General features: G+C 32.7%; 1 long non-coding RNA gene across 1 annotated transcript; it reads left to right on the top strand.

Annotated features, from left to right (window-relative positions):
* Window positions 1-5907: 5907 nt before the first annotated feature.
* Window positions 5908-8710, top strand: LOC147764271 (uncharacterized). The gene is made up of 4 exons (XR_015332215.1): window positions 5908-6261; window positions 6355-6556; window positions 6876-7043; window positions 7478-8710. It is a non-coding gene; the product is annotated as an uncharacterized LOC147764271 (long non-coding RNA).

Genomic DNA, 8710 nt, shown 5'->3' with positions numbered 1-8710 from the left:
GATCATCAATATTAAGGTTAGTAAATTTTATTTTTTGGGGGGGGGGGGGGATGGGGGGGGCGGGTGAAGGTAAATTGAAAAAGATCTAATCTCATTCTCATTTTTTTACAGGACATAAGAAGATGATGAGTGCCTACCATTGAACATAGACTACTCTTCGGATCAACTATTTAAGGTTAGTAAATTTAATTTTTTTGGAGGGGATAAGAAAATTGAAAAAAAAATCTAATCTAGTTTCATTTCTTTTTACAGGACACAGAAGATGATAAGTGCCTACCATCGAACATTGACTACTCTTCGGATCATCAATTTAAGGTTAGTAAATAAAATTTAATTTTTTGGAGGGGAAAGGTAAACTGAAAGAAAAAATCTAATCTAGTTTTATTTCTTTTTACAGGACATAGAACATGACGAGTGCCTACCATCAAACATAGACTACTCTTCGGATCAACAATTTAAGGTTAGTAAATTTTATTTTTTTGGAGGGGATAGAAAAATTGAAAGAAAATGTAATCTAGTTTTATTTCATTTACAGGACATAGAGGATGATTAGCAACTCTACACAGACATTGACTTCACGTGTCGATAGAAGTTAAGGTTAGTAAACTTTCTTTTGGGAGGGGGGGGGAACGGGGGGGGGGGGGTGAAGGTAAATTGAAAAAGATCTAATCTCATTGTTATTTCTTTTTACAGGACATAGAAGATGACGAGTGCCTACCATCAAACATAGACTACTCTTCGGATCAACAATTTAAGGTTAGTAAATTTTAATTTTTTTGGAGGGGAAAGGTAAATTGAAAGAAAAAAATCTCATCTAGTTTTATTTCTTTTTACAGGACAGAACATGACGAGTGCCTACCATCAAACATAGACTACTCTTCGGATCAACAATTTAAGGTTAGTAAATTTTATTTTTTTGGAGGGGATAGAAAAATTGAAAGAAAATGTAATCTAGTTTTATTTCTTTTACAGGACATAGAGGATGATGAGCAACTCTACACAGACATTGACTTCACGAGTCGATAGAAGTTAAGGTTAGTAAACTTTCTTTTGGGAGGGGGGGGGAACGGGGGGGGGGTGTAGGTAAATTGAAAAAGATCTAATCTCATTCTTATTTCTTTTTACAGGACATAGAAGATGATGAGTGCCTACCATCAAACATAGACTACTCTTCGGATCAACAATTAAGGTTAGTAAATTTTATTTTTTTGGAGGGGATAAGAAAATTGAAAAAAAAATCTAATCTAGTGTTATTTCTTTTTACAGGACATAGAAGATGATGAGCAACTCTACACAGACATTGACTTCACGTGTCGATAGAAGTTAAGGTTAGTAAACTTTCTTTTTTGGGGGGGAGGGGACGGGGGGGGGTTGAAGGTAAATTGAAAAAGATCTAATCTCATTCTCATTTTTTTTACAGGACATAGAAGATGACGAGTGCCTACCATAAAACATAGACTACTCTTCGGATCAACTATTTAAGGTTAGTAAATTTAATTTTTTTGGAGGGGATAAGAAAATTGAAAAAAAAATCTAATCTAGTGTTATTTCTTTTTACAGGACAGAACATGACGAGTGCCTACCATCAAACATAGACTACTCTTCGGATCAACAATTAAGGTTAGTAAATTTTATTTTTTTGGAGGGGATAAGAAAATTGAAAAAAAAATCTAATCTAGTGTTATTTCTTTTTACAGGACATAGAAGATGATGAGCAACTCTACACAGACATTGACTTCACGTGTTGATAGAAGTTAAGGTTAGTAAACTTTCTTTTGGGAGGGGGAGGGGACGGGGGGGGGTTGAAGGTAAATTGAAAAAGATCTAATCTCATTCTCATTTTTTTTTACAGGACATAGAAGATGACGAGTGCCTACCATAAAACATAGACTACTCTTCAGATCAACTATTTAAGGTTAGTAAATTTAATTTTTTTGGAGGGGATAAGAAAATTGAAAAAAAAAAATCTAGTGTTATTTCTTTTTACAGGACATAGAAGATGATGAGCATTTCTACACAGACATTGACTTCACGCATCGATAGAAGTTAAGGTTAGTAAACTTTCTTTTTTTTGGGGGGGGGGGAGGGAGGGTAGGTGAATTGAAAAAGATTAATCTCATTCTCATTTTTTTTTACAGGACATAGAAGATGATGAGCAACTCTAACCAGACATTGACTTCACACGTCGATAGAAGTTAAGGTTAATAAACTTTATTTATTTTTGGGGTGGGGGGTGGGGGGGGCAGCAAAGCTGTGAAATGTACAGCAAAAAACAGAAAATAAAGATGCAAAAAAATAGGTCATTGCGTCAATTTTGGTGCAATAATAAATAATGCTGTCAATCAACACTGAATTTTAATCATGAACAACAGATAACATGGTCAATAACAGGAGTGAACAGGAGAGATATTTTCTGACAGTATTCCAAATTATCTCTGTTGATCCATCCTCCATTTTTGATGGTCTTCCAAAAGAAAAAAATAGATACCCATCAATGTAAACATTAAAATCTGACAGTCTTCCAGAAGGTCCAGAAGATGGTCTCAATCAGCCCCTGCAATAAGATTACAGTTTCAGGACCACGAGAGTTCAAATTCACATAATTAAAATCACAATATTTGAAAAATGATGACAGTGCAGTAATGACAGTAATGTTTAAAGACATAAATACAAATACAACTGCTTATGTGGAAATACAGAAAATGTGCAGAGGTTCAAATGGATGGGAGTAAAAAGTTACATCTTTAAAATGCCAGTGTTTGAAAAAAATTAAAAAAACAAAAAAACAAAAATATTCCAATAAAGCTGCTATTCAAACTTTTAATCTTGCTGTATTAACATGATATGAAAAACCCCATTGAGTTTGAGGATAGATAAGGCACTGTTATTCATCTATAGCATTAATGTTGGCTTTTATCCAAGTGCAGTGACGCATTTTAATTTTAACTCAAAACTAAATTCTTAATTTATTTATTTATTGTATTATTTTATTTTTTACTCTGTATATTGCTCCAAAAGGAAAATGATTTCCGATTTTTATAATTGGCTAAATAAACTCTTATCTTATCTTATCTTACACAAAATCATTTTTTCTTTGAAAACTTATTTGCAATATTAAACAATATTTACCTGCATAATTATCACTGCTTCCTTTTTATGGACAGTTATCTGGCAGAGAACTTAACCTATGGGAGTTTACAGTATCAACAAGTGCATTTTCGTAATGTCATTTAATGGCCACTTGAATCTTATTGATTTTATAGCTCTGAAATTATACCCAAGGAAAAATTACAAATGTGACTAGTAAAGGCCTTCAGGCCCATAAGTCACACCTTAAAAAGATGCAGAAAATAGGTCATTTTGTCAATTTTGATACAGTAATAAATAATGTTTATAACAGCACAATCAACACTTAAAGGGATAATAACTCTTTGTATGAGATCTATATTCCACAATAAGACATTGTAAACAACTCATAGAAATATAATATATTCCGTTTTACCACAAAATGGCAGTTATAGCTATTATTCTGATATCTGAGCTTGTCACAAGACCTCCATAGATGGCTATACTCTGTTATAATCTCTTAAGAGATTATTACAAAAAAAGAAAAAAAAAACTTTTTAGAAAAAATTCAGGGACTAACTCTGATTGTAGAAATTAATTCATTAACCATTGGTAAGTATTGGGAAATTGTTGTTTACTCCAGGAAAATTCAATTTTTGGCCATAACGAACAGTTATCCCTTTAAATTTCATCATCCACAACAGGTAACATGGTGAAAAAAAATTACATTTTCAGGACCATGTGTGAGAGTTCAAATTCACATAATGAAAATCCCAATATGTGAAAAATGATGACAGTGCATAAAATAATATTACATGATGTTCAAAGACGTAAAAACCAATACAATTGCTCATGCCATCCATACAGTACCATCATATAGCACTCTATAGAACTGCATTGCCTACAAAACGGAAAACAATCACACTGATTTTCCAACACAAGCTGCACTTTTCAGTAAGTACTATAAGTGACATGGTTTTCCCTTGATGGTCATCAGTGTCCAAAATAGGTTTTTTCCCCATTTTAATGCAATATTACATAATGCTTAACAGTATAATGACCATCAATTTTTAATAATAAAAGTATCATAGATATTCAGAAAATGTGACATGAAAAGGTCTTCAAGGCCATGGAAGTTAAGAATCTCGCCTTCAAAATGCCAAAATGTAAACGAGATAACTGTACTGAAATGATTTTCTTACTATTTTCATTACCTTTTTTTTTTTACATAAAACAAAATAATCAATTTACTGTCATTTTTAAATTATCAACTAAAAAAAATGTTGACATAAGAAAAATATCAATGGAACAATTTTAAATATCCAGTTTGCTCCATTCTGGATTCTGAACATAGTGAATGATTGAATTTGACAAACTGTAAAGATATGAGTTTTTTCCCATTTTTGACACTTTATTACACAATACACAATAACAGGTTTATCATCATTTTTAAATAATCAACTAACAATATTGTTAAGATGCAGAAAATGTCAAAAGAACAACTTTACATATCTAATTAGTTCAAAAATGAGACTGTTAACATGCCTGAGAATTAAATTTGAGGAAAAAACACTTATATACAAATAAAAAAAGGCATAACTTCACCAAAACTTAACTGGTCAAGCTTATTTTCAAAACTTAATCTGTATTTCAGTAACATTGATCACTCCTGTGAATTTCAATGCAATTGGCCAATCAATTTTCCTTACAATGTGTTAAAGCTGAAAAAAGTGAAAAAAAAAAAAAAAAAAAACGGCAAACTTTTATAAAAATGGCAAGATCATGTGTAGGTAAATTGAAAAAAGTCTATTCTCATTCTTATTACTTTTTACAGAAGATAGAAGATGATGAGTGCCTACCATCGAACATAGACTACTCTTCGGATCAACAATTTAAGGTTAGTAAATTTTATTTTTTGGAGGGGATAGGAAAATTGAAAAAAAATCTAATTTAGTTTTATTTCTTTTTACAGGACATAGAAGATGATGAGTGCCTACCATCGAACATAGACTACTCTTCGGATCAACAATTTAAGGTAAGTAAATTTTATTTTTTTGGAGGGGATAGGAAAATTGAAAAAAAATTTAATCTAGTTTTATTTCTTTTTACAGGACATAGAAGATGACGAGTGCCTACCATCAAATATACACTACTCTTCGGATCAACAATTTAAGGTTAGTAAACTTTCTTTTTTTGGGGGGAGGGGACGGGGGGGTGAAGGTAAATTGAAAAAGATCTAATCTCATTCTCATTTTTTTTACAGGACATAGAAGATGACAAGTGCCTACCATCAAACATAGACTACTCTTCGGATCATCAATTTAAGGTTAGTAAATTTTATTTTTTTGGAGGGGAAAGATAAATTGAAAGAAAAAATCTAATCTAGTTTTATTTCTTTTTACAGGACATAGAAGATGATAAGCAACTCTACACAGACCTTGACTTGACATGTTGATAGAAGTTAAGGTTAGTAAACTTTCTTTTTTTTGGGGGGGGGACGGGGGGGTTGTAGGTAAATTGAAAAAGATCTAATCTCATTCTTATTTCTTTTTACAGGACATAGAAGATGATGAGTGCCTACCATCAAACATAGACTACTCTTCGGGTCATCAATTTAAGGTTAGTAAATTTTATTTTTTTGGAGGGGAAAGATAAATTGAAAGAAAAAATCTAATCTAGTTTTATTTCTTTTTACAGGACATAGAAGATGACGAGTGCCTACCATCAAATATACACTACTCTTCGGATCAACAATATGAGGTTAGTAAACTCTTTTTTGGGGGGGAGGGGACGGGGGGGGGTGAAGGTAAATTGAAAAAGATCTAATCTCATTCTCATTTTTTTTACAGGACATAGAAGATGACGAGTGCCTACCATCAAACATAGACTACTCTTCGGATCATCAATTTAAGGTTAGTAAATTTTATTTTTTTGGAGGGGAAAGATAAATTGAAAGAAAAAATCTAATCTAGTTTTATTTCTTTTTACAGGACATAGAAGATGACGAGTGCCTATCATGGAACATAGACTACTGTTCGGATCAACAATTTAAGGTTAGTAAATTTTATTTTTTCGGAGGGGAAAGGTAAATTGAAAGAAAAAATCTCATCTAGTTTTATTTCTTTTTACAGGACATAGAAGATGATGAGTGACTACCATCAAACTTGGACTACTCTTCGGATCAACAATTTTAAGGTTAGTTAACCTTTTTTTTTGGGGGGGGGGGTAGAAAAGGTGGGGGTTGGAGAAGTGCAAGTAATCTAATCTCATTTTTATTTCTTTTTACAGGATGATGAATGCCTCCTCTCGGACTTCGACTGCGCTCCTTGGAGGAACAACATCAGGTTCTTTGCCACATGCATGAGACAGCTAGCCCACTTCTACGACATATATAGTGTCTACCATTAGGTCTTGACTACACTTCTGGGATAGACGGACAGCCTCTCTTCAGACCTTAACCTGCTTGTTCACACTCCTGGGATAAAACAAGGTTAGTAAACTGTAAGTGGGGAAGAGGGGAGCAAGAAAACAAATATTTTCCATTTCTACTTGGAGTAAATATATATTATTACATAAACAATTAAGGGTGTCATACCCACAGTGTACGATGACAAATGCAATTTAAAAAAATCCCTACCCCTATTCACAATGCAACCGATTTTCACAAAAGAGGATAACTGTCGTGCCAGGTGGTAGTCGTAAAATTTTAGCATATACTGCACATACTAGTACTTTAAATATTTCATTTTGCAAGGTTCAATTCCATTTCCTTTCATAGTTTTTTGGTTAACATACAATTTGATTTTTAGGCTATAGTATAGCTACACCAGACGTCCAAAGGATAATGGCATCTCTCCAAGATGAAAAGGTACAAGGGCACATGCCTGTTTAGGATTCTTTGTAACAGAAGTGATCAGAAGTAGATAGCCTTCCAGCAGCGTGTTGCTTCAGCATTGAAAACGAATGTTTCAAGGCAAGTGGGTGAGAAAAAAATGGTTACGTACGTTATTGCTAGTTATTGAAAATAATATATTGAACTGGGCCTGCCACCAGTAGGCCTGATAAACCTCTAGCATTTACAGGTTGACTTAAGTCCATATTTGTTTATACATGTTATATTAACTTTTCTTATGCTCTCAATGCTCTGACAAAGATTTAATTTGAACTTGTAGGCTAACGAAAGTCTTTGCAACAACGTCATGAATAAGGCAGCAACTGAATTTAAGTCTCTCCTTCCAATGATTATTCAGGTATTTCCATACACCTAATGGTATGTTTTCATGTTTACCCACTAAATCTTTCCATAATGTCAAATAAATTTAAACTGAATGTGGACTGTAATGATTGCAGTATATGTAATAAGATATAGAACTTCACAAAAATCTTGACTTAGTTATGATATCTATTTCAGAACTGAATATGTGGGATTGGCGTCATCTTTACTGTCTACGTTTTAGAGGCATTTCTCATAACATGCAAAACACCAAACATAAGAAATGCATCGAATAATGTACCCAGTTCATAGAGAATAACTGAAACATTTTGGACCAGGGCTAAAGAGTACGGAGAATCGCAATGCAGGTTATAACAAACCCAATGCGTCTAATTCTATGTTTGAAATAGATCTAACTCTTTGTTGGAAAAATATTGTTAATACACGTGTACGTACATGTATGTAAATGGTTTTCACAAATACTTGCAAATGCAGGGTATTTTATTTTGTTTATGGTTTACTTTAAAAGTTTGTTAGATGTGGTTTTATCAAGATGAATTAGATTTTTTTTCACTTGTGCATTTCAATGTACTTTGACATCTTATCTAACTTAAGTGGGATAGTCCTCATATCATATGTATATAATTAATTTAGTATATATTTAATTGGTTAATCTGCACTACAAGTAGCTATAGGTCTTGGGTCTATATGAGAAATGCGCAGGGTTAATTTCTCATGACAAACATTGGTATTGCCTATAGTAATTATTGTCCACATTTCAGCCAATTGTTTTGGATTAGTATTTATAAAATATTTGCCTCTGACATGGGAATTGTTCAGCATTACATTTGAGAAAATCATAATCTGTCCTTTTTGCTAACCTTACTAATTCTAATCCTTTTCCTCCCGAAGAATGCTGGGTGCACACAGTCATTTTTCGCAGGAGGATCGCATGTCACTGCTTTTCCGATTTTCTCAAGTGTGGTTGAGCAATAACTACTTTACACGAGTACCTTTTACTCTCTAAATCAAAAATAAACTTAAAATCGGAAGTGGACAGTTACTTGAAATTATACCAATGACCCAAACGATTTCAAGGCAAGCTTGCTTTATTCCTTATGTGTTCTACATTTCATGTTAAGTAAAGAGCAATATATTGAAAGTATTGATCTTATACTGTATATTTTTGTAATAAAATTTAATACAGAGGTGGGCAGTTTTCCTTAAAGAAGTTTTCCTTATTCATTATAGAATTATTTGTTCCTGGGATGTTGAAAAAAATTAATCCAGAATGAAGTTGAATAGAATGAAGCACATTGATTAGACAATCTGCACCAATCTGCAATTTAAGCATTTGAAAATAAACAATCAATTGGGGTTTCTGTTAATTCTGCATTTGATTTTTGTAATGTTTAATTAAAAAAAAGCTTT

This window comes from Lingula anatina, chromosome 1 (assembly GCF_051362555.1).
Source record: "Lingula anatina isolate TDL-2025a chromosome 1, LinAna3.0, whole genome shotgun sequence".
NCBI classification, from domain to species: Eukaryota; Metazoa; Brachiopoda; class Lingulata; order Lingulida; family Lingulidae; genus Lingula; species Lingula anatina.
The sequence above is the reverse complement of the archived record's forward strand: the minus strand, read 5'-3'. Positions and strand labels throughout refer to the sequence as shown.